Here is a 25368-nt window from a genome sequence, read left to right on the forward strand (position 1 = left end):
TCTGCAGGGGACAGTAGGCTCCAGGCTGGAATTCCTCTCCTTTTCCTTCCCTGCTTTGAGGGCAAGACACTTTACCTCGAAACGGGCTGCGGCTTGCTTGAGGTTACAGCACCACTAGAGTTGGTCAGCAGCTAGCTCCTCCCAACTCTTGATGTCAGCATCCATTTTCTGGAAGTATGCCTTCAATATGTCCTTGTAGTGTTTCCTCTGGCCACTGCAAAAGTTCAGGCCATTACTGAGCTAGAAGTACAGCACTTGTTTTGGGAGGCAAGAGTCAGGCATTTGCATGCAACGTCCAATAAAGCAAAGTTGGGTTTTGTGGTTTTTGTTGGTGTTTGGGGTAGCAATGCCTTCAGCAAGGATGCCTGCATTTGTGTGATAATCTTTCCATGTGATGTGGTGGATTTTCCAGAGACACCTCTCCAGGCTCTTTAGATGACAGTAGGTCACCCACATTTCACATCCACAGAGGAGTGTGGGGATGATGACTGCTTTGTAGAGGTCCATTTATGTTACTTGGGTGGCATTAAATGTTCTCCAAAGGGAAAACTAGAAAGTCTTCCAGTAAAATCACCAGCAAATTAAATAATTTCACTATTTGCCACTCTTGCTCAAGCTCAAATTCAAACTGGATGCACCATCTCTAGAATGCCAATTGAGACAAAATACACTATAATGTAACTGGAGCTGTTTCTGATTTCTATTCTGGGTTGGAATAGCACTAATAAATATGGAGGGTCTCCTTGAATTTAAGGATTTTGGAGCAAAATTTTCCAAGTTCCTCTTCCTCCATGTTAATGGATTTCCCAGGGGTTATGGGAGGCAGTACAGCAGACCAGGCAAATCCTAGGACACCAACGTACAATATATTAAAGGTACAATCCTGCTCCAATTGAAGTCAATAGGATTTTTGCTTGTTGATTTTACTAAAAAGCTTGGGTAGCCCCTTGCAATTCAGTCGGTATGTACCATTTGCTCTCTCCAGTTGGGGACTTCTCCAGTACATTGACCCCATGGTATCTACCAAAGTGAACCTTCTCTGTACATTTACAGGACCATATCAGCTACAACAACACTCTAGCCCTTCTCTGTGGAAATCCATAGCCACCTGTACTGGTTTGTTGTATCTTCCTCCCATCTCATCTCTTCAGAAGATGAGGCATGAGCACCAGGCATGAGGACCTGGTCCCCATTAACAATAAAGTTGCTGAAAGTAACTCACATGCCAAGGTAAGAAAACTGATGCCTAAAGTGATATTCTATTACCATTTAGTCATCTAAGTGGCTATTAAATCTAATGGGCTGGATGACTAAACGGAAACAGAATTTAAATCACTAAATGGCAACCGAATGTCAGCCTAAATGTTTAGATCACCATTCATCTTTTAACAGAATTGTCTTGTATTATTGCTTTGAACATTAGTCCTGTTTCTCTCTGCTGCTCTTGCCTACCTGAAATTGTATCAAAACTTACTGAAGCCAACTGAAGACTTTCCATCAACTTAACTGAGCTTGAATCAGCCTTTTTCCCACCCCCACAACATGCTTCTGTCCTTCCCATCAACATTTCCAAAAAAATTCTCAACTCAGCCTCCACTTTCCCTTCCACACAACTGTGAATGCAGCCAGTTATGCATAACTAAACTGACAACATTTTCATGTAAGCTGCTATTTACTCAGGCCAAAACTGTCACTGCAGCTTAATCTCCATGGCTGCAGGAATGGGGTCAATTCTTGAAGCTAGACTACTACAATGATCACTGCATGGAGATGCCCTTTAGGACCATCTGGAAGTTGAGGCTAATGAAGAATAAGGCACCCTGGCTTCTGATGGGGCTGGGTTACACATTATTCTGATGTTCCACAGTTGGCACTGGGTTCCAGTAGTTTTCCAGGCATAATTCAGACTACTGGTTGTCACCTCCAAGGCCCTAAAGGTCCTGGACCCTACATGTCATGGATCACCACCTTTCTTATGTTTTATCATTATCCCTAAGATCAGCCAAGAGCAACTTCCTGCAAATACCATCTGTGTGGTGAGTCCATTTGGTGAAAAAACCTAGGAAGTCTTTCTTGGTAGTCACTTCTCAGCTCTGGAATTTTCTTCCCCTTGTGATTCATCAGAGCCTAAGCCTTTTCATTGTCCAAAAGAAGTGTTAAACCATTTTATTTGGGAAAGACCTCAGTAGGTGGGGTTAAGATTGGGACACTGCCTGTGGAATTGATTCTATTACATATTATTTTATTTTAATACTTGCAAATTGTCTGTCAAGAATGACAGGCAGAGTAGGCGGGGATGGAATGCCAGGCACCATCACCCCACGCTGCTGCTGCCTCCCAGGAGGGGGGTAGGTTGCCACAGGCTTGCGCTGCTCCATGTCCAGCCATGTGCCATGCCCCCCCGCTCCATATCCAGCCTCGTCCTCCCCCACCACCCCATGCTGCCACCGCTCCACATCTGGCCGCGTGCCACCCACCCTCACTCCACATCTGGTCCCGTGCCACAGTCCACCCCTGCCCCACAACCTTCCACTCTGTCCAGATACATTCAATACATAAAATATCTACAAAGGCAATCTGGTACACTTGCAATTTTGCACAAGAAAAATGAAAGGCTACACTGAGGAACTTTGGTCATTTCTTTCTCTCTCTCTCTCTCTCTGATCTGTATTAATGTTAGTATCCCCCTTTAATGGCTTTGAGGCGCAGCTATCAGATTTTGAAATACCTGCCCACTGCTGTGGGAAAATCCATCCCAGATCACAGTATTCTGTTCTCCCTTTATCCTGCATGGAGGAAGGAAGGCTACATCCAGCCTCAAGTCCTTGATGATTCTCAGTTCCCCATGTGCATTCACTTTGGGGCTGCTGCAAAAAAAGGCAGCTTTCAAACCTCAGACAAGCCATAGCATTAGTTTCTAAAGCTACTGGGAGGGTTATCAGTTTACAGTCTGATGCTGCTTCCTAACCCTGAGACAGAAATAGCCTGTATCACACTCTTGCTGGCTTTGTTATAGCACAATCTGTCTGCTGCTTCCCTGCAGGTATTTCCTTAATTTAACTACAGCTTCTCCTGCCCACACAAAGGAGATGAATATTGCTGTTAAAATTCATTCTTAGGCTGTGGAGCAACCCATTTAATTAGCATTTCCTGAGAGAGAAAGTGAGTCTGTGGGCGCATTTACACACGGCACTACATTGCCATAGCAACAAGCTATGGTGACATAGCTCATCACTACAGTGACATAGCGTCAGTGGATACAAACTGTGACACAGTAGCTCATTGGTACTACTCAATAGGGTCAGAAATGGCCCATGCGGTGCCTGGACTGCGCAGTACTGACAGTTACTGCACAGTCAGACACGTGTGTAGACATGCCCAGTAACACCAGAAAGCAGCAGTAAGAAATAATAAGCAGAAGCCTGTTCTGAGTAGGCTTTGGAACAGACCCTAGCAGACATGCTGTGGGTCACCACCCCTCAGAAGAGAAATTAGTGAGCAATAACTACCTGTTGATCCCCATGTTCTAACCTGACATATTAGAATAGGGCAGTGGTCTCCAAACTTTTTTGATCGCACACCCCTATCAGTAAAAAATTTCTGGGCACGCACCTCCAATATATGTGTATGTATATAAATATACATCTAAATAGAAGTTCTAATATTTTCTTCCCACACCCCAATAGATCGTCTTGAGCACACCCCACTTTGGAGACCACTGGAGTAGAGGTCTGATGAGGGAAAACAAGGTCCTTTTACATATTCTGTCTCTCACCCTAGTGAGGACAGCTCAGACACTCATATGTTCTCTTTCTGCCTCTTCCTACTGTGAGAGTGGAACTTTATTTCTACCAGGGGACTGAGAATCACATTCTGGCCTAAACTCACCCCAATTTAGGAAATGAACAAACTGTATCAGCATTAAGTGTCTGAAAGAGCTACTGGAGGCACCTTATAAGAAGGAAGAAATGCAGCAGGTACATCTATAATGCATTAATGCACCTTTTCTAATGCGCATTACATTTAGTACCTCTAATTGGAGGTACTAAATTAATACACATTAGGCTGAGCTAACACGCAGTAGCACATTTGCATGCTTTTTTAGTGATACTTAATCCCCTGGCTGCTGAGTAGCAAACCGCAGCACTAAACTGCCTCTCAGCTACTCCTCAACATGGTGAAAAGAGCAAGACTAAAGGTGCCACTGCACTGCAAACATCTGCCACAATTTAGATAGGTCCCTATCCATAAACCCTAGAGCCGTCTTCAAAAGACATTTTCAACCAAACCTTCAATCATATCTTTCCTGCAGAAAAATTAATAATTAAGGCCTGCAGCCTGTCCAATCTGTGAAAAATTTGGAGTAAATGATCCTGTTCCCTAAGTGTGAACGAACCTACTTGAACATTCACATGTATAACTGACTTTGGTGCTCAAGATTTGAAACCATACCAACTCACCAAACACTCTGAGAGAGAAGAGAGACTGTTTGAGAGTATTCTACATAGTGCCAAAAAACTGAACTGAAAATTGCAGCAAAATTTAGAGAGAAAGACATTTGCAACTCAAACTGAAAATGCCAGTGACATCTGGAATGTGGCTACTACATCATTATTATACTGCTGCTCTGAGTTTCTGGCCAGCTGTCAATTTACAGCTCTTTCATTTTCTCTGTGATCTGAAGCCAACATTTTGGTTGGACTCTCATCACCGATGCTATAATGAGATACTAAGTTATGAACATGCCTTTCAGTCTTTCATTTGGTGAAAGGAAGGGGATTTCAAAGGTTGTATCTGTCAATGGAGAAACCAAAATGTACATACCACATGAGAGCCATATGTATCAGGGCAGTTGATCTTAAAACATCTGAGAATCCTCACTATGTTATGAAACTGGTTCTGATTGTCCTTTCAAATTATTGGGAAGACATAAGGCCCCTTAATCATGTAGGCATTGGATAAACCCTAACGCTTAAGCTATGAGCACTTAAATCATCATTGGAATAGAGGTGGTTAGCTGTACTAATCTAAACCAAGCACAAGGTAGGGCAGGGTGGCACCAAGAGCATGAATAAGCACAACCTTAGAGTGGTTTTAGAAGGGGAGGGAGAGGTGCCACAAATAATACAAATGTAGCAAACCTACTCCAATGCTGGATGAAGCAGGCCTGAAAATAGAATCATACAGCTAGGGGATAGTGAGCTGCAGTAGCCAAACTAAGGTGGGGTGACTGGGCAAAAGCCCCATGCACCAACCTGGGGGAGGGGCAGGAAAAAAAAAGTAGCTGCCTCATGGCCATGCTGGCAGCACGGCAATAGCCAGAAGTTGTTGCTGCTGCTATGCATCACTGGTGCTCAACTGTCATGTTACGGTTCTGGTGAGCTGGTTCCTGAATCAACGGTATGAAAGCTGTACTAGCAAGGATTTCTATATCTGTTGGCACCTATGCAACTACTTTTTCCAATCAAGTAATATTAGGATAGCAAAGCACAATTTGGCCTGTAGAACCTTTACTCTTGGCAATTGTACATAAGCCAGAAATAAACCTGCCTCACCTCTTGATCCCAAGGTAAGCTTTCAAGCTTGGCAGCTAAAGGAAAAAAGCACACGCATACACCCCCTTTTAACTGGAGCTAGACAGGCATTATGAGGCTCCAAGATGACAACACCTCCTTTTTTTGGACAAAAAAACTTTCAGGATGGAATCCCACTTTGAAATGAGATTTGGTTATAAAAGTGCCAATAACTCACCTTCTAACTCATGCTTGCCTTCTTTGTCTTAAGCCCTGCTCTTTTCTTTTATACATTTCTTATTACTCCTAGCCATGATCACAGAAGTGGAAATTGGAAATTCTATTATATAAGCAATACATTTATGAACCAAATAATTTTTATTCCTGCAAAAACACAAAAGTAGAACAACTTGAAATATAAGATACTTGACTGAGTTTCCAGTAGATAGAAGAATCAGATTCTCAATTTGATCTTATTTTATAGGAAATAATTGAAAAATAACAACAATTTAAATTATATTTTCCAACAAGAGTCATTTCTTGAGCATAGTTTCACTTAAATGTAATGGATGTATAAAGAAGCCTAAACATCCTTTAACATATTCACAGCTCTTTCTTTTCATAGATGTTAAAGCTAAAAGAGACTACTTCTGTATCAAACTTAGTAACTTGTGTTTTGACTAAGGGCCTTGTCTCACATTACACTTCGGGCTTGTATTACCTAGATCACAGTGGGTGCATCTACACATTCATTAATTCTCAGTAGTTACTGCACATTTAGTTTAGTACTTGCTTAATGAAGTACTAACTAAATGCACAGTAACTATAGCTACTGTGCAGTTATGCTGGCAAATGGTTTTTCTGTGATGCTTACTGCGCAGTAGCCTAATACTACTGTGTAGTAGTGTATTAGCACGGTTTTTGCCCAACATGCTACTGTGCAGTATTATTAAGCTACTGTGCATCGTTTCATGTAGATGCATACAGTAACCATTATTATGAGCTAGAAAGCTTTGTGAGTAGTCGCACAATAATGCTAAGCTCTTAAGTGCTGGACCCCTTGAACACTCTGGTATGCTGAGGTGTGATGGGGACAAAGGGAACAACTAACAGCTCTTGGTCACTTCTTGCCATTTTTTTTAAGTTAAGCATTCTAAATATCAGATCAAAATAAGTGTAGTATCTCTGGCAGCTTTTTTTCTGGGATCCTTATATCACAGTTTGCAAAATTTCACATGCTTTGTGTATATATTTAATTCTGAGGTTTGCCCATTGCTAATGTGCATACAGTGTACTGATCACATATGCACAAAAACCTCAAACCAGCCAGCCAACCAAGAGAAACCCCCCAAAAAGCAGAAACAAAAATCTCTTAATACCTGCACACTCTCCACTTGCACTTCAGTGAGAAGATCTCAGGGAGATGTACAACAGTAGGTTGACCCACCAGGGTTTATCTAGAACAGGCATTGACAATGTTTTTGAGCCAAGTGCCAAAAAAAACCCTCAACCTGAACTTCAAAGGTGTTGACATGCCAGGACAGACAGCGAGGGACCCAATACTTGTCATGGTAGCATAGTGCTGGCCCCTTCCCCACCATGCTCTCTGACATGCATGTGCAGCCACTGCTGGCAGCAAGCCAGGCCAGGGCTTCAGACCCCAGTACAGCTATTTGCAGCTTTGTGGCTGCTTGCTGCAAGCAGCCCAGACTCCAGGCACAACCGTGCCACCCACCACAAAGCCCTGGCTGCTCGCAGCAGGAAGCCATGAGCTCGCAAGCAACTTCACCTGGGTTCAGAGGCTCTGGTAGTTACCAGCAGCAGCTGTACATGCACCTCAGGCAGCACATTAGGGAAGGGGCTGGGACTGCACTGCCCCCTACCCCTTCCCCACCGTGTGTCCCAAGGTACACATGCAGTCTTCACCAGCCACAGAGCTGGGCCAGGGCTTCAGACCCCGGTGCCGCTGTTTGGAGCCTGCCCACCACTTATTGTGAGCAGCCCAAGCTCGATTGCAGCGGTAGCTGCACACTCACCTCAAACCACATGGCAGAGAAGGGGCAGGGCTGGGCTGCCCTAGACCCCCTCTCCATCGTGTGCCCCAAGATGCACATGCAACTGCCAGTGCTACAAAGCTGGGTCAAGACTCCAAACCCTGGTGTGCCGGTTGCAGCTCTTCAGCTGCCTGCCACAGCTGGCCTGAGCTCTAGGCAGCTGGTGCCTGCAACAGAGCCCTGGCTGCTCTCAGCAAGGCTTGCAACCACCCTGCTCCCTGCTGCAAGTAACCCTGACTCGCGGCCGGCAGCAGCTGCCCAGAGCCTAGGCTGACTGTGGCATATGAAGCAAAATGGCCTAACGTGCCATGCTCTGGCACATGTACCAAGGAGTTGCTAACCCCTGATCTAGAACTTCTTTTGAAAAAGCATAGCACCCAAAGTTTAGAAAATATTAGTGGGTGACAGCTGGAGCTTTAATATACTCACTTTTCTAATTAACTGTTATTTCTATTACTTAATGACTAAGACTTCCAGTTATGTATCATGACCCCCATGGCACTGAGTACTGTATAAATACAGGACCAAAGATGGTGCTCACCCCAGGGAACTTCCAACAAACATATGAAACAACAGATTGATACATATTGACTGTTTGGAGAGCACAGGGAACTAATGAGCCAATAATAGGCAGTCTTAAAAGCAGTGTAATTGGCTCTGGTCCTAATACAATACATTTAAACTCTGGCTTGGGGATCAGTGAGGTTAATAAAGACATTTTTGGGCAGCTTTGTGGACTTTGTATAGAACAAAAGCTAGATGTGGAGTGGCTTAGCATACCTAAATCACTTTGTTAAGGCAAGTAAAATTGCCAAGCCACATTCCAGATGGAAAGGAAGCAGAGAGGGGACCTCCATTCCCAGAAGGAAATGCCTTTTCTTCCTCTGACTATTTTTCCAAAAAAGAACAGAAATCTGTTTTGGCCCTATATTTAGTTATGAAATATCCACAAAATGCAGTTTCATGCTGCCTTTTTGAAGGACTCTGATTTTTATCACAGCATTGGGCACGTCTATACATGTCCCTGACTACGCATTTGGTACTAGCACTGGGGTGGGCAAAATGTGGCCCGTGGACTGGATGCAGCCTGCTAGGCCATTCAGTCTGGCCCGTGGGGCCCCTCAAATGTTTAGAAAATTAGTATTTATCTGCCCCTGGCTGCCTGTCACGTGGCCCTCAATGGCTTGCCAAAACTCAGTAAGCGGCCCTCCACCTGAAATAATTGCCTGCCCCTGTACTAGCAAGTACTAACTGACTGTGCAGTACCTCCTGGTACTGAGCAGTCCTGGCAATGCCATTATTTTTAGATGCTACATTACCATAGCATTGGCATTATGGTTTATCCCTGCTGACGCTACGTTACCATAGCCATGAGCTTCATCGCCGTAGCTCATGTAATGTCTCCTGTACACATGCCGACTACAAATTATTTTTCTTTCTCTGTACTACAGAAAACTTCTTTGGCAGCCCAGATGAAGCAAAGATTCAATCCAGATAAGTAAAATGTACAATAGTTACTTCCTACCCCCCTAGGCAAAACAACTGCCTTCCACTTAAAATATTTCAGCTCTGCTTCTGGGTAACCCAATCTTCTGGTTAACATGGTCCTGAATTCCCCATACTGTTAATACATAAATCCCTTCTTTAATATATTATCAACCATCAAGTCCATCCCACCCTCTGCCACTCTCTACACAGTCAAGTAAATATTCCTCAAGAACCAGGAATTTACTCAAAATGTGAAAAAGATTCCATTATCATATTCATGCTAGAAAGGAAATATTACTACAGTCTGGTGCCCATTCAAATCCCTCAATTCATAATCCAGTGTCCATTCTTACTCTCCATACTTATCAAATTCAGTAAGTCATTCCTGCCCTTTAACGTACTATTCATCCACCTCAGCCCCAAGGTCAGGGTCTTATTCCAAGCCCTTCAGACCTTCCCTCCAGTACAGTTAAAAGGAAATAACCAATGGCCACTTCTCTCTGGGGCTGGTTTCTCAGGGATGGAATTATAAATATAATTCGATATCTTAGGGCATCTATACATGTGACAGAGCCCCAATGCGTGCTACTTAGTTTAACCAAGTGTGCTAATTAGTGTGCTCCAGCAGCGTCAGCAACCGGGAGGCGGGGGAGGAGTCCCACCACGGCCAATTTTGCTGACTGGGGGGGGGCGGTTCCCCCTGTGGCCAAACTTACTGACCAGTGAACGGCTGTGTTGCTCCCCAAAGTGGCTGCGGTGCTTCCAGAAGTGGCTGCGGTCTACATCCAGCGCTCCCACTCCCCAGCCAGTGCTCGCAGGGGGGGCACCGGCGCTCCTGCCCAATCCCCTCTGCCCATTGCCTAAGCAGGGAGTACAGCTGGTCATGGGGTGCACCAGCACCCTCAGGCGGTGCATATGCACCCCCATCCAGCACTTACGTGTCGCCACTGATCCTTGTGTTTCAAAATGGCAGTGGGAGCATTTTAACTAAAACTCATCGAACGAGCTTCAGTTAAAGCGCCCCTGCCACCATTTTGAAGCACGGGATGCTAAACAGACATGAGGCTGTGGGTACTCTAATTAGAGCGGCTCTGAGAGCTGCTCTAACTAAAGTGCCCCCCCACCGCAGAGCATGTGTAGACACTCATAGCTGCCTGTTTGCATCTTTAGAAACAACAGTTCCTTCACAAACCAGGCCCCTAGTCTCTCTCTCTCTCACTCCCTCTGGCTTTCCTCACTGGCTCCCACATCCATACCTCTTCCGCCTGCAACCTCTTCTCAGCCCTTTGTCCACCCTCCCCGTGCCGCCTCCTCTGCGCACTCACTGCCCACCCTCTCCACGTAACAGGAGGGAGGGGGCGTCTCAGCCCATTGCACACTCATACCAGCCGCTCACATGCTACGGCATTTTACCTGGGTGTACTGAGCTGGGATGAACGAGATTTGACAAAATCAGTAACCATGGCAACCCCCTTGTAATATGCATGGTTTCCCCTCATACAGTTCTGCGTAGCTGTTCTGCAGCTCTGCTCCTTATTCCCCAACACTAGAGGAGACATCAGCCAGTCAAGGTGTGGCTTTGACCATATGCCTGCTGGCTAGGGTGGCCATCATAGAGGACAGTCTGGTTGTCCTCTGTCCTCTATTGATATAAAACCAGACACCTTTGTGTCCTCTCTTTAAAAGAAAAACAGAGGACCTAACGGCATCAGGTTTCGTATCAATAGAGGACAGAGCAGTAGAAAACCTGAGTGTCCTCTATGATGGCCACCTTGCTGTTGGCCCCTTGTGGAGAGCATGCTCCACGCTCTCTGGGGTAGCAGTGGGGAACACTGAGGCTAGGTCCAGAAGTTACCCTTATTGTGGTGCAGGGCTGTGCTCTAGCCTCAGCCAGAGCTCGTCTCCTCTGCCTGAGCATTGGGCTTGTCCCACCCCCAGGCTGTCACTGACAACGCAGCAAAGCCCCTGTTTCCAACCCACTCCCCACTTGCTCCACCTGGCCAGCTATGAGCCACAGTCTGGTATTATCACTTAGTGTGCGGAGTCCATCTACCCCGTCTGGGCATTTGTAAAGATTGCAGCTTCTGATTAAGTGCTGTGCTGATTGAGGACACCTCATTCACACAGGGAGCTGTCCAAGATGTTCATCTTGTACAGTGTTGTTTTGAAGCTTGGCCCAAGCTTCTCCATCCGGGTCGTGCCCAATGGGGGATTCATTTGGTGCTGGTATAAAATGCTATAGGAATCAATTTCAGACTGGATTACTCTGAACAATCATTTCATTTCCATTCACCCCATCTCTTATCTAAATTTAGCACAACACACAAGGCCACAGTACCTGGCCTGCCAGGCTCTTCATGGGCCCAGAAACCTAGCCACATGGGAGCAGTTAGGGACTGTCTTCTTATGTCACTTGGTTTAATGCCCAAGAGTGCAGGGAATACATCTGTGTGTGTGGAAGTTGTGCAGGCTGTTATGAGTCTCTGCACACTGTTAAGTATAGAGTCGAGCTCTTTCTTGTGAAAACTTCTGAGCCATACAAGAGCACAGTAATCTGCTGAGGCATATACCATTGCAAGTGCATTGCTTCTGAGCACTTTGAAGTCAGCACTCCATGTCATGCTAGCTTAACATCATAAGGCACATACCCATGCAGAAACTTTACTTCTGACCTTCTGAATGTGCTGTTTATAAGTAAGGGAATGGTCTAATGTGACTCCTTGGTAAGTTGGAGTATGCTCATAGAGAAGGCTGCGGTTGCCTACTTTGATATTCAGCATGGTCTTGCCTTGATGATACTGATTTACTGATGTTCCTCCTTGATCTCATGCCTCCCAAAAAAATCCCCCAGCCCCCAAGCCACTGGCCTGGAATGAAGCTGAGGCACTGGTCTAGGTCCCTACTACTGTTGCTGGGGCCTTATCAGTCTACGTTACATTGAGTGGGGCCATAAATCTGGGGAATTGTCAACAGATTACCCCATCCCTCAAGCTCATGTTGCTTTCCTGAGAGAGGCCAGCATGTTACCTGGGACCACCTGACAAAAACCCTAACCCAGACAGACCCCAATCTACGCTGAAAAGGTTTTTTTGAGCTCTACAGCTGAGGTGAATCTGCAGGTCTTTGCTGGCAATCCTCCAGGCACCATTTGGCAGAACAGCTATGAATGAGGCAAGGTGCAGTGGGAAATGGGAATTCTCCCTAACAACCCTGCCTCCCCACTTCTCTCCCTCTCCTCCAGGAGAACTGGAGAAGGCTCATGACTCTGGGCCATGATGCTTGGGCTTCCAAGCACTCCTGGCTCCCACAGCAAGGAGATGTATCCCAGGCATCCAGGTTTTCCTAACCACAGGTAGCATGCAGACGTTCCACAGTGTGGTCAGTGCCACATTGTGAGCAGCTGTGCAGCTTCTGGCCCCCAGCAGGGGAAAGGGTTTGGACATGAGACTCACCACAGGTCCCTCGGTGTCTCCCTTATCTGCAGACTCTGCATTTGTGTGTGGGAGGCCTGGACATGGAGCCTAAGATGTTGGATCCAGGATGGTTGGCCGGACACCTGTAGAGCACCAGAAACACATGCATAGATGACACCGGCAACATGAGGACCAGAGGAGACCATCAATATGGAGGGCTGGAAAGGACAGGTTGGTGGTTGCTTGCACCAGAAACAGGCTGCAAAGGTCCAAAAATGAGGTCTATGGATGGCCAGCTACTATCTGAAGGAGGGTGCACATGCTGGTATGGAAGTGAATCACAGCACCAGAATCAGGAGTTTATGCACAGATTCAAAGACCACTTGGGATCCAGCTATGACACCCCTGAATGGCATCAGTGCCACCTCCCACAGTGGGATCATTGCCCTTCCGCGCTGGACTGATGGGATACTGTACCACCCATGCCCCCCACCGTGGAGAGCCCCACTCCAAGGCCTGCTCCCTCGGGTGACATATCTGAGAGTCCAACAGAAGGGTGGGTTTGGGGCAGCTATGAGGGAATGCTCCAAACTGTGCATTGATTGGGGCAATGCTGCGGGGGGTGAGGGGGACCTGGATCAGGAGATATGGCATATGGTAGCTGCTGGCCCATAGTTCAAGGAGCCAGGAAAGCACCCACTGAGGCCCACTCTAGGAAGCAGCAGTGCAGGCAGGGAGCACCATGGGTGGGGCCCTGCCTGAGACCCAATGCCAGAGCCAGCATTAGGCTACCCATGTCCCAGAACTATTCCCCAAGTAACAGGATGCCTATCTTAACACCCTGCTACATGCACACAAAACGTTTGGCAACTTCAACATTTAATTAAACTGAGGGGTGGAAGTTTTGGGTGCAACCACAAGGTTTTGTATTTGGTAAATCCCCACAGATGCTCTTCCCCATCTCTCCCCAACAGCATAACCACCTGGTACAGGAAGGATCTTTCCCTACTCTCTCAGTATTGACTGAGAAGAAGGTTCCAGGCTCCAGACCAAGCAACATTGCACAGTTTTTGTTTAATAAACACACTAATAGTTTGGCAGTTTCAACTTTATATTAAAACAAGGTACATCTCTTCCTCATGCCACATTGCCACAGACTCCAGTGTGTGCCCCTGGGGTGGGAGCTGGGGAGAGAGAGGGGAAGAGGGATGGTGCCTGAGCAGCCTGGGTTGTGAGCAGCAGTGCCTGTGATGTGGGGCTAGACGAGCCCATGGAAGGGGACCCATGGCCTAGTGCCAGGGCATGAGTACTCAAAGCCTTCAGGCCCTATTCCTCCAGAAAGGGCTCCTAGTCCATGTGGGTAAGGAGGCAGGCGGCTGGGGCCACACACGTCGGTATGGATCTTGCCCTCTCCCCCTTGCCTGCACCACGTGTGCTCATAGTGCCAGGCCCAGTCCATAGTTAAAATACTTCTTCCTGCAATCCAGCTGCCCCCCATAGGGCTTCAAGAGCCAGGACAGGAAGGGGTAGGCTGGATCCCCAAAGAGAATCAGAGGGGTGATGACATTGCTGATGATAAAACCAGGGATCCCAGGGACATAGTGCCCACTCTTCGCCACCCTGGGGAACAGGAAGTTGCACAAGTGGCAGGCATCATCCTCACCAGCCACATGGAAGTCAATAGCCCAGTCATGCCTTGGACAACTGAGTTCTGTGCACGTGTTTATGCATGTCTGCATGTATTTGTGTGTCATAGTTTCATAGTAGGGAGGGTCAGAAGGGACCTGAGCAGATCATCAAGTCCGACCCCCTGCCATGGCAAGAAAGAGTACTGGGGTCAGACGAGCCCAGCTAGGTGATTGTGTAACCTCTTTTTGAAGACCCCCAGGGTAGGAGTAAGCACCACTTCCCTTAAAGTTGGTTCCAGATCCTAGCCGCCCTGACCATGAAGTAGAGCCCCCTGATATCTAGCCTGAATCTACTCTCGGTTAACTTATGGCTGTTGTTCCTCGTTACTCCCAGTAGTGCTCAGGGGAACAAGGACTCCCCCATAGCCTGCTGGTCCCCCTTGGCCAGTTTGTAGATGGCCACCAGATCCCCTCTCAGCCTTCTTTTGTGGAGGCTGAACAGGTTCCGGTCTCATAGCCTCCGCTCCTAGGGCCTGCCCTGCTGCCCCCTGATCATGCGAGTGGCCTCCTCTGGACCCTCTCCATGTTGCCCACATCCCTCCTGAAGTGCAGCGCCCAGAACTGGACGTGGTACTCAAACTGCAGCCTGACCAGCATCGCATAGAGGGGGAAGATCACCTCCTTGGCCCTGCTCAAGATGCATGACAAGGTGCGGTTGGCCTTCCTGACCACGTCCCCACGTTGGTGGCCCATGTTCATCTTGGAATCAAGAATGACACCAAGATCCTTTTCTGCCTCTGTGCTGACAAGAAGGGAGTTCCCCAGCCTGTAGGTATGCTGCTGGTTCTTCCTCCCAACATGCAGTACCTTGCACTTGTTACTATTGAATCCCATCCTGTTCTCATCTCCCCACCCCTGTAACCTGTCTAGATCTAGTTGCAGCCTGTCCCTCTCCTCCAGTGTGCGCACTTCTCCCCTTATCTTAGTGTCAGCTGTGAATTTGAACAAGGTGCTTTTCACCCCCTCGTCCAAATCGCTGATGAAGATGTTGAACAGTGTTGGCCTGAGGACCAAGCCCTGGAGGACCCCACTGCCCAAATCCCTCCAGGTCAAAAAAGACCCATCCACCACCACTCCAGCCCTCCAGCCAATTTGCAACCCATCTGACCACGTAGGCATCGACACCACAGTTGCCTAATTTCTTAATGAGAACGGGGTGAGAGACAGTGTCAAAGGCCTTCCTAAAGTCCAGGAAGACTACGTCCACTGCAACACCTGCATCCAAGTATTTTGTGACCTGGTCATAGAAGGCCACCAGGTTGGTCTGACAGGACCTGCCTCGAATGAACCCATATTGGTTGCCCCTAAGCATGATCTCCCCTCCTGGCCCCTTGCAGATGTGCTCCTGGATAATTTTCTCAAAGACCTTTCCCAGGACAAAGGTATGACTAATGGGCCTGTAGTTTCCTGGGTCCTCCTTCCTCCCTTTCTTGAAAATGGGGACCACACTGGCTCTTTTCCAGTCCTCTGGCACCTTGCCAGAACACCATGAGTGCTCATAAAGCCACGCCAGGGGTCCTGCAATGATCTCTGCTAATTCCCTTAGCACTCTCAGGTGGAGATCGTCAGGACCTGCTGTTTTGAACTTGTCTAGACCCACCAGAAGTTCCCTGACTAGGTTCTCACTGACCCTGGGCCTGGCAGCACCTCCCCTGGGTTCATCGGGGATCCCAGTGGGGGGGATAACCTGATCCCTGCTCAAAAAGATGGAGGTGAAGAAATTGTTAAAGAAGTTAGCTTTGTCATCTGGTGTGACCACCAGATTTCCCACATGCTTGTGTTCCATATGTGTGTGCATGTGTGTAAGAGTATCCAGGATGCCTGGGTTCTGTGGAGTAAGAGCATCCAGGTGGGTGACCATGATGTCTGCACCAGCCAGTCAGGGGCAGCTCAGTGATTAGGCTCCATCTGGGAGTCTTCAGCAGCCCAGGGAGCCTGCAGGGCACACTGGGAGCCATGCAAGGGCACCCCCTACCCTGCTGTGCTTAGGTTGCTCAGACAGGCTCTAAGCCCCTCTTCCTTATGGCGTAATGTGTGTTCTGCTGCCTCCTGACCTAGACAGGGATGCTTTAAATCATAGAATCACAGAAAATGAGGGTTGGAAGGGACCTCAGGAGGTCATCTAGCCCAACCCCCTGGTCAAAGCAGGACTGTCCCCAACTTGATCATCCCAGCCAAATATTTGTCTAGCTGGGTTTTGAAAATCTCCAGTGATGGAGATTCTACCACCTCTCTGGGTAACCTGTTCCAGTGTTTTACTACCCTCCTAGTGAGAAAACCTAAACTTCCCTTACTGCAACTTGAGACCATTGCTCCTTGCTTCGTCATCTGCCAGCACTGAGAATAGTCTGGCTCCATCCTCTTTCAAACCTCACTTCTGGTGAAGGCTGCTATTAAGTCCCCTCTCAGACTCCACTTCTCTAGACTAAATAACCCTCAGTTTTTCCTCATAAGTCATGTCCCCTAGCCCCCTCACCATCTTTGTTACCCTCTGCTGGACTCTTTTCAATTTGTCCATTTCCTTTCTGTAGTGTGAGGCCCAAAACTGAACACAGTACTCCAGATGTGGACTCAGTAGTGCTGAATAAAAAGGAATAATCACTTCCCTTAACCTGCTGGCAACACACCTACCAGTGCAGCCCAGTATGCCATTAGCCTTCTTGGTAACAAGGGCACGCTGCTGGTTCATATTCAGCGTATTGTCCACTGTAACCCCCAGGTCCTTTTCTGCAGAGCTTCTGCCCAGCCAGGCAGCCCCCAGCCTGTGCTAGTGCATGGGATTGTTCCATCCTAGGTGCAGGACTTTGCACTTGCCCTTGTTGAATCTCATGAGATTTTTTTGGTCCAATCCTCCAGTTTGGCCACTCTGAATCTTAGCCCTACCCTCCAGCATGTCTACTGCTCCCCCCAGCTTGGTGGCATCTACAAACTTGCTGAGGGTGCACTCTATGCCATTTCCCAGATCATTAATGAAGATATTGAACAAAACCAGCCCCAGAACCAACCCTTGGAGCACTCCACTTGATACCAGCTGCCAACTAGACATAGAGCTATTGATTACCTCTCGCTGAGCCCAATGCTCCAGCCAGTTTTCTGTCTACCTTACAGTCCATTTATCTAGCCCATATTTCCTTAGCTTGCCTGGGAGAATGTTGTGGGAGACTGTATCAAACGCCTTGCTAAAATCAAGGTACACCACATCCACTGGTTTCCCCGCATCCACAGAAAGAGTCTTCTCATTATAGAAGGCGAACAGTTTGGTCCGGCATGACTCGCCCTTGGTGAATCCATGCTGACTGTTCCTAATAACCTTTTACTCCTCAGAGTGCTTAATAATGGATTCCTTGAGGATCTGCTCCATGATTTTTCCAGAGACTGAGGAAAAAAATCTCAGAGTAAAGTTCAAAAGTTAGAGGGATTCCACTGTAGCCTGAGTGTCAAGAGCACACCATGACCCTAGCACCATACTTGGTGTTTTTCCTAGCACCCCCTTGTTTTAACAACCCCCTGCTTGTTCCCTTGAGTTAACTGCTGTTGATATTTCCCTCTCTCTTCTCATCTCTTGGCATATGCGCTATACCAATTTAGATTCCTTTTGACTCAGTTGGCCACATACATGTGACACGTCAGTAAATGGGTGTCAGTATCAGACATTAAAAGTGAATCTAAACATCTAACAAAAGGCTGAACAAAGTGTCACAAATTTTGTAATTACACAAAGTTGAACTCCCCAGAATAATCCTTGAATTTTTTTCTTCCTCAACCATTTTTTCCCATCTGGATTCATAGATTCATAAATTCATAAATATTAGGGGCTGGAAGGGATCTCATGAGATTATCAGGTCCAGACCCCCTGGATTTGGGCAAGAAAGACATCTGGGGTCAGATGACCCCAGCCAGGTGCACATCCACTCATTTTTTTAAGATCTGCAGGGTAAGTGATTGTACCACCTCTGGGAGGAGTCTGTTTTACACCCTGCACACTCAAACCATAAAGAAATTTTTCCTTTTGTCCAATCTGAAGTGATCTTCTAGCAGTTTGTGCCCATTCTTCTTGCCTTCCCCTAGGGTACTTTGATGAACAGATGCTCCCCCAGGCCCTGATGTGGGCCCCTTATATATTTGCAGGCTGCCACCAAGTCCCCTCTAACTCTTCTCTTCTCCAGGCTGAACAGTTCTAAGTCTTTCATCCTCTCCTCACATAGCCTGCTCTCCAGACCTCTAATCATATGTATGGCCCTCCTTTGGACTCTCTCAAGCTTCTCCACAACTTTCTTGAAGTGCGACGCCCAGAACAGGATGTAATACTCCAGCTGCGGCCTCACCAAAGTCAAGTAGAGCAGGAGGATGATATCCTATGTCTTGCTTGAGATGCATTGGTAGATGCATACCAGTGTTTTATTTGCTCTGCCAGCTATTGCATCACTTTGGTGGCTCATGTTCATTCTGAGATCTATCATGACTCCCAGATCTCTTTCAGTTCTGGTGCTGGCAAGTGTAGCACCACGGAGCCTGTAAGTGTGTTGTGGATTATTTCTCCATGTTAAATGTCATCAAGTTTTGATCCGCTCACTTAGCAAGCCGGGCCAGGTCAACCTGTATCCCCAGCCTGTCCTCTAGTGTGACCACACTCCCCCATAACGTGGTGTCATCCACAAACTTTGCCAGGAAAAAAATCAAATTAAATTTAAAAGGATAAAAACAATGGTGTTTTACAGAAACGTACCACAATGCTACCCTCTAGACTTTAATAAAGAATGAAACCTTTTCTAAAAAGGTAGAGCTCTATAAAAATCAATCCTATCAAAAGCTGTAGCAAGGATATAAAATTCTGTAGGAAAGATAAGAAACCGATAGGAAAGTGATATTTTCTAGTCAGTTTTGTAGGATTTTTTCCATCAGGTGCAACCACTCTTTCTCTCTTACACACACACACACACACACACACACACACACACACTCCTATCTGTCCCTTTCATAGTTTCTTCAGTTGCTTCTCTTCCTCTTCCTGTCTCCTTGATTTTTCTTTTCCTGTCTCTTTCTCAGAAAGCTGATTTTTCCCTTCCCTTCAGATCTGTGTCTTTCTCCTGCCCTTCGCTACATAGAATCTTTTGTGCAGTTAAATCTACACCATGCCTAGCTCTCAATGTGCAGCAATAAATGCAGCCTTTCACCCAGTTGGCTGCTAATCCTGTCATCAGAACAAATAGGGTGAATTCATTTCCCTGCTCCTCCAACTACTTTATGCTGGCTCAGCTCAATGAAATCCAGAACAAGTGCCACGTCAAAGTCCTGACAGTATTAGAATGCTGGGTTGCATAATGGTAATTAATACTGTTTTTCTGAAATTTCCCTCCAGGTAGCTGGACAACTTTCAGCTATTTCTTATTGAATTGTATAATCATCTCTGTAAACAAAGCATGACAAATTAAAAGGTATGTTTATGGGCACCTGTGCACTATATGTACCAGGAGAGTCTTTCCAAAGCCACCTGTTTTCTCATGAGTTTGTTTCAAAGGATACATGCTCCTGCAGAAAAGCTGTGGAGCTAATATCAGCAAATTTGATCTGTTGGCTTTTGTGAGGGTACACACTTCATGAACTAAGGGATTGATTTTAAAAATACTTGGGTGTCTAACTTGCAAACATAACGGAGATCACTAGGAATGTCAAATGTGGGCCAGTGACCAGAGGGAGACAATGACCCATACCTTCCTAGCATGGGTTACAAATAATCTAGATCTTTATCTCTACACTGCCAAAGTAGATTCAATGGTTTCCACTCTGGTTTGTGGACATAGAAAACATGACTTTTGGATAGGACATTATCAGGCCAAAAATTCTCCAGTCTGCATGCACAGTTGGTATGTACATTTACCCTCTCCCTCAAGCTCTGGCTGTATCACAGACTCACCTCCTTTCCTTTCTGCTCCATCTTTCTGCCGAGAAAGCTCAAAGGAAAAGTTTAAAAAATCTGAAACATATTATTGGGTATTCCTTTTCCCTCAGATTCATCCATTGCCTCTGCTGCCCTCCCCATCTTTTCCTTAAATCTCAGTGTATTTTCCATTCAATCTCTCCTCATTGTCATTCACTGTGCCTGAGCAGCGGTGCCAGGGCCAGCAGCAGAAACCAGAAAGAGCCACCACTGAGGCTTACAGGAAGCAGAATCCAACCATCGTGCTGTCCCAGCTTCACTGTGTGCCCAGGAGCAGTGGGATCAGCAACACATGCCACTACCAAGGCTGCTTCTCACCTGGGCCAGGCAGGGCCAAGAGACCTGCTGCAGGCCAGACAAAATACCTTGGTGAGCGGGATGCGGCCTGCCAGCCGTATTTTACCCACCCTTGTTCTAGACCATCATGGTTACAATATTACTTCAGCACTACTAAATCTCTCTGTAGCATTTCTTAGGTTTACATTCTCAATATATATACTTAACCTGGCCTCCACCTCACTGTAGCTTTTTGTCTGGCAAGACTTCGATACTGAGCTAAATAGAGCAGGCTGTTTCTAGGACAATGCTCCTTTCATTCCTGACTCAAACTGCCCCATGCAATAAGAAAGACCAGTTATACACTGAAACCCTGGAGTAACAATAAGATCATAAAGAAAATGGAAGCATCATCACTAAAATTGTAACATTTCAGTTAATACTTCAGTTTTAAATAACCAGCAATCATTTTAAAGCATTGAACAGGGAAGCACAGAGTCTACATGAGTCCTTGAGATTTTAACACAAGACCTTACCCTTTTCAAAGCTCTGAAGATATCTTCCCATATTCTCTCATTTAGTTTCTCACCACTGGAACAAAGTATGGTAGCACTCAGGAAACTAGCCAGGAAAAGATTGCCACAGTAAGGGGATCCTCTCAGTGCAGAACTAGTATAGCTGCTCCTATGTCACAGTCCATCCCTGTATAGTGATTACAACTGTAAGGAAAGAGACACAGCAAGAAGTTCCTTGAATCTTATAGAATTTCAGTTACCCTATCAGTTTCTTGAGGCTACCAGTAGCAGGCTAATGCTAGCAGCCCCTTCATGCTGCTCTAAATTACAAATGAGGACTACACTGGGGTACAGCAAGTCAAGGATAGCAGGGTCTGCAAAAGCTGGGAACTGTCACCTACCGTTGAAAATTAGGGTCAATTTTTCATACCTATCATCTAGGGGTAGATCCACGGGGTGCACTGGTGCACTCGCACCCCCTCCCCCTTTCATTCATGGTCCATCCAAAGTTTAAAACCAACTTGCCTGGCAGTGGCAGCAGCATTTCTAGTTAGGCAGTGCTGAAGGCTCGTTGTAATCTACTTGATCCCTTCTAAACACTTCATTGCACAGGCATTAATGACTCTCTCTTCTTTTTAATGGTCTTGAAATTCCACCAGTCAAGCTGTCCTTTTTTCTGCAATTCTGACATCTGTTAGCTGTTTCTGGTAATGAAACTCCTATTTCACAGCCATACAGATTGTTTTTAATAAATTCCAATGAAGTTATATTTGTTCTTCCTTCAATCTTAAACTGAAAAATACAGCCCTGGGCCTCTAGCATATTCATAAAGCGTCTCTCTTATTTTAACTGGAGAAAAATGTGTTGTTTTATATGTGATGATGCACCTCACCATCTGCACCCCAGCCCTCTTTTCAAAATTTTAGATCCATTCACGCTAACATCATCAGGGCTCACTTCTTCAGTGTTCAGGATACATGTTCAGCTACTGAGTGCTCATCACCACAAGTAAATTTATTTGTTAGTTTTTATCAGGACAGTTCCTGCAACCAGTGTCGCTGGTATCCTTATATTTGGTCATCTGAAGGAATAAATACCTGCACCTTTGATCTACTCTCTGTGAAATGTGTCTGAGCCAAAAGAAAAGCTTGATGTGCATTTGAGATAAGAGATATTTTGGACACTAGTTTATTGCAGAGAAGATCCAGCCAGTGTCCTTAAACATTGCCAATGTAGAAAATAATAATAGGCTAACTTAAATTTCATAGATTTCATAGACATTAGGGCTGGAAGGGACCTCAGAAGATCATCAAGTCCAGCCCCCTGCCCCAGGGGCAGGAAGTCAGCTAGGATCATAGGATCCCAGCAAGATAAATGTCCAATTAACTCTTAAAGGAATCCAGAGTAGGTGCTTTCACCACCTCTGTCAGCAGTCTGTTTCAGGTCTTGGGGGCTCGGACAGTAAAAAAGTTCTTCCTTATGTCCAATAATTAACCAAGAAATTTTGTATCTGATAATGTTTTCTGCCACAATTGGCCAGTTTTGCCAAGAGGTGATCATGGGATACCAGATCGAAGGCTTTTTTGAAGTCAAGATATATGACATCAATCTCTTCTCGCTTGTCCAGGTGACAGGTCACCTGGTCATAGAAGGAAATGATATTGGTCAAGCAAGACCTACCCTCAACAAACCCGTGCTGGGTATCCCTCAGGATGTTGGCATCAGCCAGTCCATTAAGGGTGGCCTCTTTAATAAACTTTTCTAAGACCTTCCCTGGGATATAAGTCAGGTTGATGGGCCTATAGTTAGCCGGATCCACCTTCCTGCCTTTCTTGAAGATCGGCACCACATTGGCCTTCTTCCAGTATTCAGGCACTTCACCAGTGCACCAGAAGTTCTTGAAGTTCCGTGCCAGGGCCTGGGCTATGATGCCCGCCAGCTCCTTGAGTACCCTGGGGTGTAGATTGTCAGGGCCGGCTGACTTGAAGGTATCCAGCTTCTCAAGGTGTTCCTTCACGCAGTTGGCATTGATGGAGGGCAGGGGATCTCCCTCACCCAAACCTTGCTGTCTCGTAGCGGGCATGGGCATCCCATGGGACTGATGAAAGACTGATGCAAAGTACCTATTTAAAAGGTTGGCTTTTTCCTGGGCGTCAGTTGTCAGTTGCCCCATCTGGTTTAGCAGGGGTCCAACATTGCCCGGCTCCCCACATATCTGAAAAAGGACTTTTTATTGTCCTTGATGCTCAAAGCTAGTTGGAGTTCAGTTGCAGCCTTGGCTTTCCTGGTTTGCTCCCTGCAGGACTGGACCAGTGCAGAATATTCCTCCTTGGAGGTGAACCCCATCCTTTGTAGGCCTTTCTTTTTAGCCTCAGGTCTGCTAGGTCCCTGGAGAGCCAGGGGGGCTTCTGTGCCCTCTTGCTGCCTTTCCTCTGAGATGGAATAGACTTAACTTGTGCATTGAGGATCACTCCCTTGAGGAGCTACCACTCTTCTTGAACTTCCCTCTTCCTGGGGTCATGGTCCCTTAGGGTCTGACTGACAAGCCTCCTGAGCTTGTCAAAGTCGGCTTTTCTGAAGTCAAGGACTTCCGTGTTGCTGACTGACTTGCCAGCTTTACAGCGGATGGTGAAGGTGATCAGCTCGTGGTCGCTGTCACCCAGCTTCCCATCGATCACTAGGTCGCCAGTTAGGTCATCCCCAGTAGCCAGTACCAGGTTGAGCAGCGCTTTACCTCTTGTTGGCCCATAGATTCCTTGAGTCAGGTAGAGGTCATCCATGCATGAGAAGAAGCTTTGTGACTGCTCGGATTTTGCTGAGTGATCCTGCCACGAGATGCCCGGGTAACTGAAGTCACCCATGACAACCATGGTCCTGGAGCATGCGGCCTCAGCCAGTTCCCGGGTGAACTCTTGGTCAAGCTCAGGACTTTGGGTGGGAGGTCTGTAGTAGACTCCCACTGTTGTGTCCCCTGTGCTATGTTCCCTACGGATTTTAACCCAGAGGGTCTCCAGTCGTCCACCCTGGTCACCAATATTAGCTTGCTGGGATGCGTAGCTATCCTTAACATAGATAGCTACACCCCTGCCCCTTTTATTTACTCGATCCCTCCTGTACAGGGTATAGCCATCTATACCCAAGGTCCAGTCATGGGTGGAGCCCCTGCAGGTCTCCATTATCCCTATTACACCATAATTATTTGCACTGAGCAGGAGGACGAGCTCCTCCTGCTTATTCTCCAAGCTCCTGGCATCTGTGTACAGGCAGGCGAGTATCCCCTTGGGGGCTCTTGCTTTGCCCACAGATTGTACCAGGGCTGGGGCTGGGGTGGGCTCCCTTAAGTGCCTTGGCCCACTGGCTTTGCAAGGGTTGCTCAGCGGGCCAGCAGTGGCAGTAGTCCCCCCATCCCCCAGCGGGCTTAGTTTAAAGTCCATTGGAGCAGGTCAGCCAATCTGGCTGAGAAGAGCCTCCTCCCCAGGGGAGAGAGGTGGAGGCCATCCCTTCCCAACAGCTCGCTACCTCTCTCACCGAAGAGCAGGCTGTGGTCATGGAAGCCAAAGCCTTCCCGATGACACCAGCGCCACAGTCTTTGGTTGACTATGTAGATCCTCCTCTCCTTCTTCAGCCCATAGCCTGAGACTGGGAGGATTGATGAGAACACCACCTGTGCCCCCAGACCCTTTAGCCCCACTCCCAAATCCCTGTAGCTCCTCATGACCCAGCTAGGAGCACTCTGAGTTGTGTCATTTGTGCCCACATGAATAAGGAGCATAGGATAGTGGGCTGTGGGCTGGAAGAACTTAGGGACCTTCTCCACAATGTCTCAGATGCAGGCCCCCAGGAAGCAGCAGACTTCCCAGACTAAGGGGTTGGGGTGGCGGATTGTCCCCTCAGTCCCCCTCAGGATAGAGTCTCCCACAACAAACACGTTACATTTTGTCTTGGGGAGAGCGGGGATGGTAGCTGCAGTTGAGCCTGTGTTGCTTGGGTCCACCATGATCCACTGGCTGGGAAATTGGCTCCCTGGTCAGACCCAGAGGGTAGTAATTGACGGAAGTCAATCGTCATGTTGCCCTGTGACCAGTGGGGTCCCCCAAGGCTCTGTCCTGGGACCCATATTGTTCAACATCTTCATTAATGATGTGGACATTGGAGTCAGGAGCAGACTGGCCAAGTTCACCGATGACACCAAACATTGGGGCAAAGCATCCACATCAGAAGACAGGAGGGCGATCCAGGCTGACCTGGACAGGCTCAGCAAATGGGCGGATGAGAACCTGATGGTGTTTAACACCGAAAAATGCAAGGTTCTCCACCTTGGGAGGAAAAACCTGCAGCATCCTTATAGGCTCAGCAGTGCTACGCTGGCTAGCACTATGGAAGAAAAAGACTTGGGGGTCATCACTGACCACAAGATGAACATGAGCCTTCAATGTGATGCTGCGGCTAGTAAAGCGACCAAAACACTGGCTTGCATCCATAG

At 47.0% G+C, this 25368-nt stretch overlaps 1 long non-coding RNA gene across 1 annotated transcript; it reads right to left on the reverse strand.

Moving 5' to 3' along the window:
* Positions 1 to 223: 223 nt before the first annotated feature.
* On the reverse strand, positions 224 to 21079 carry LOC149871312 (uncharacterized). The gene is made up of 3 exons (XR_016440524.1): positions 20907 to 21079; positions 12508 to 12611; positions 224 to 846 (listed from the first exon to the last, which is right to left on the reverse strand). It is a non-coding gene; the product is annotated as an uncharacterized LOC149871312 (long non-coding RNA).
* Positions 21080 to 25368: the final 4289 nt, after the last annotated feature.

Source organism: Crocodylus siamensis, chromosome 2 (assembly GCF_052110815.1).
Source record: "Crocodylus siamensis isolate JL-2025a chromosome 2, ASM5211081v1, whole genome shotgun sequence".
Classification (NCBI taxonomy): domain Eukaryota; kingdom Metazoa; phylum Chordata; order Crocodylia; family Crocodylidae; genus Crocodylus; species Crocodylus siamensis.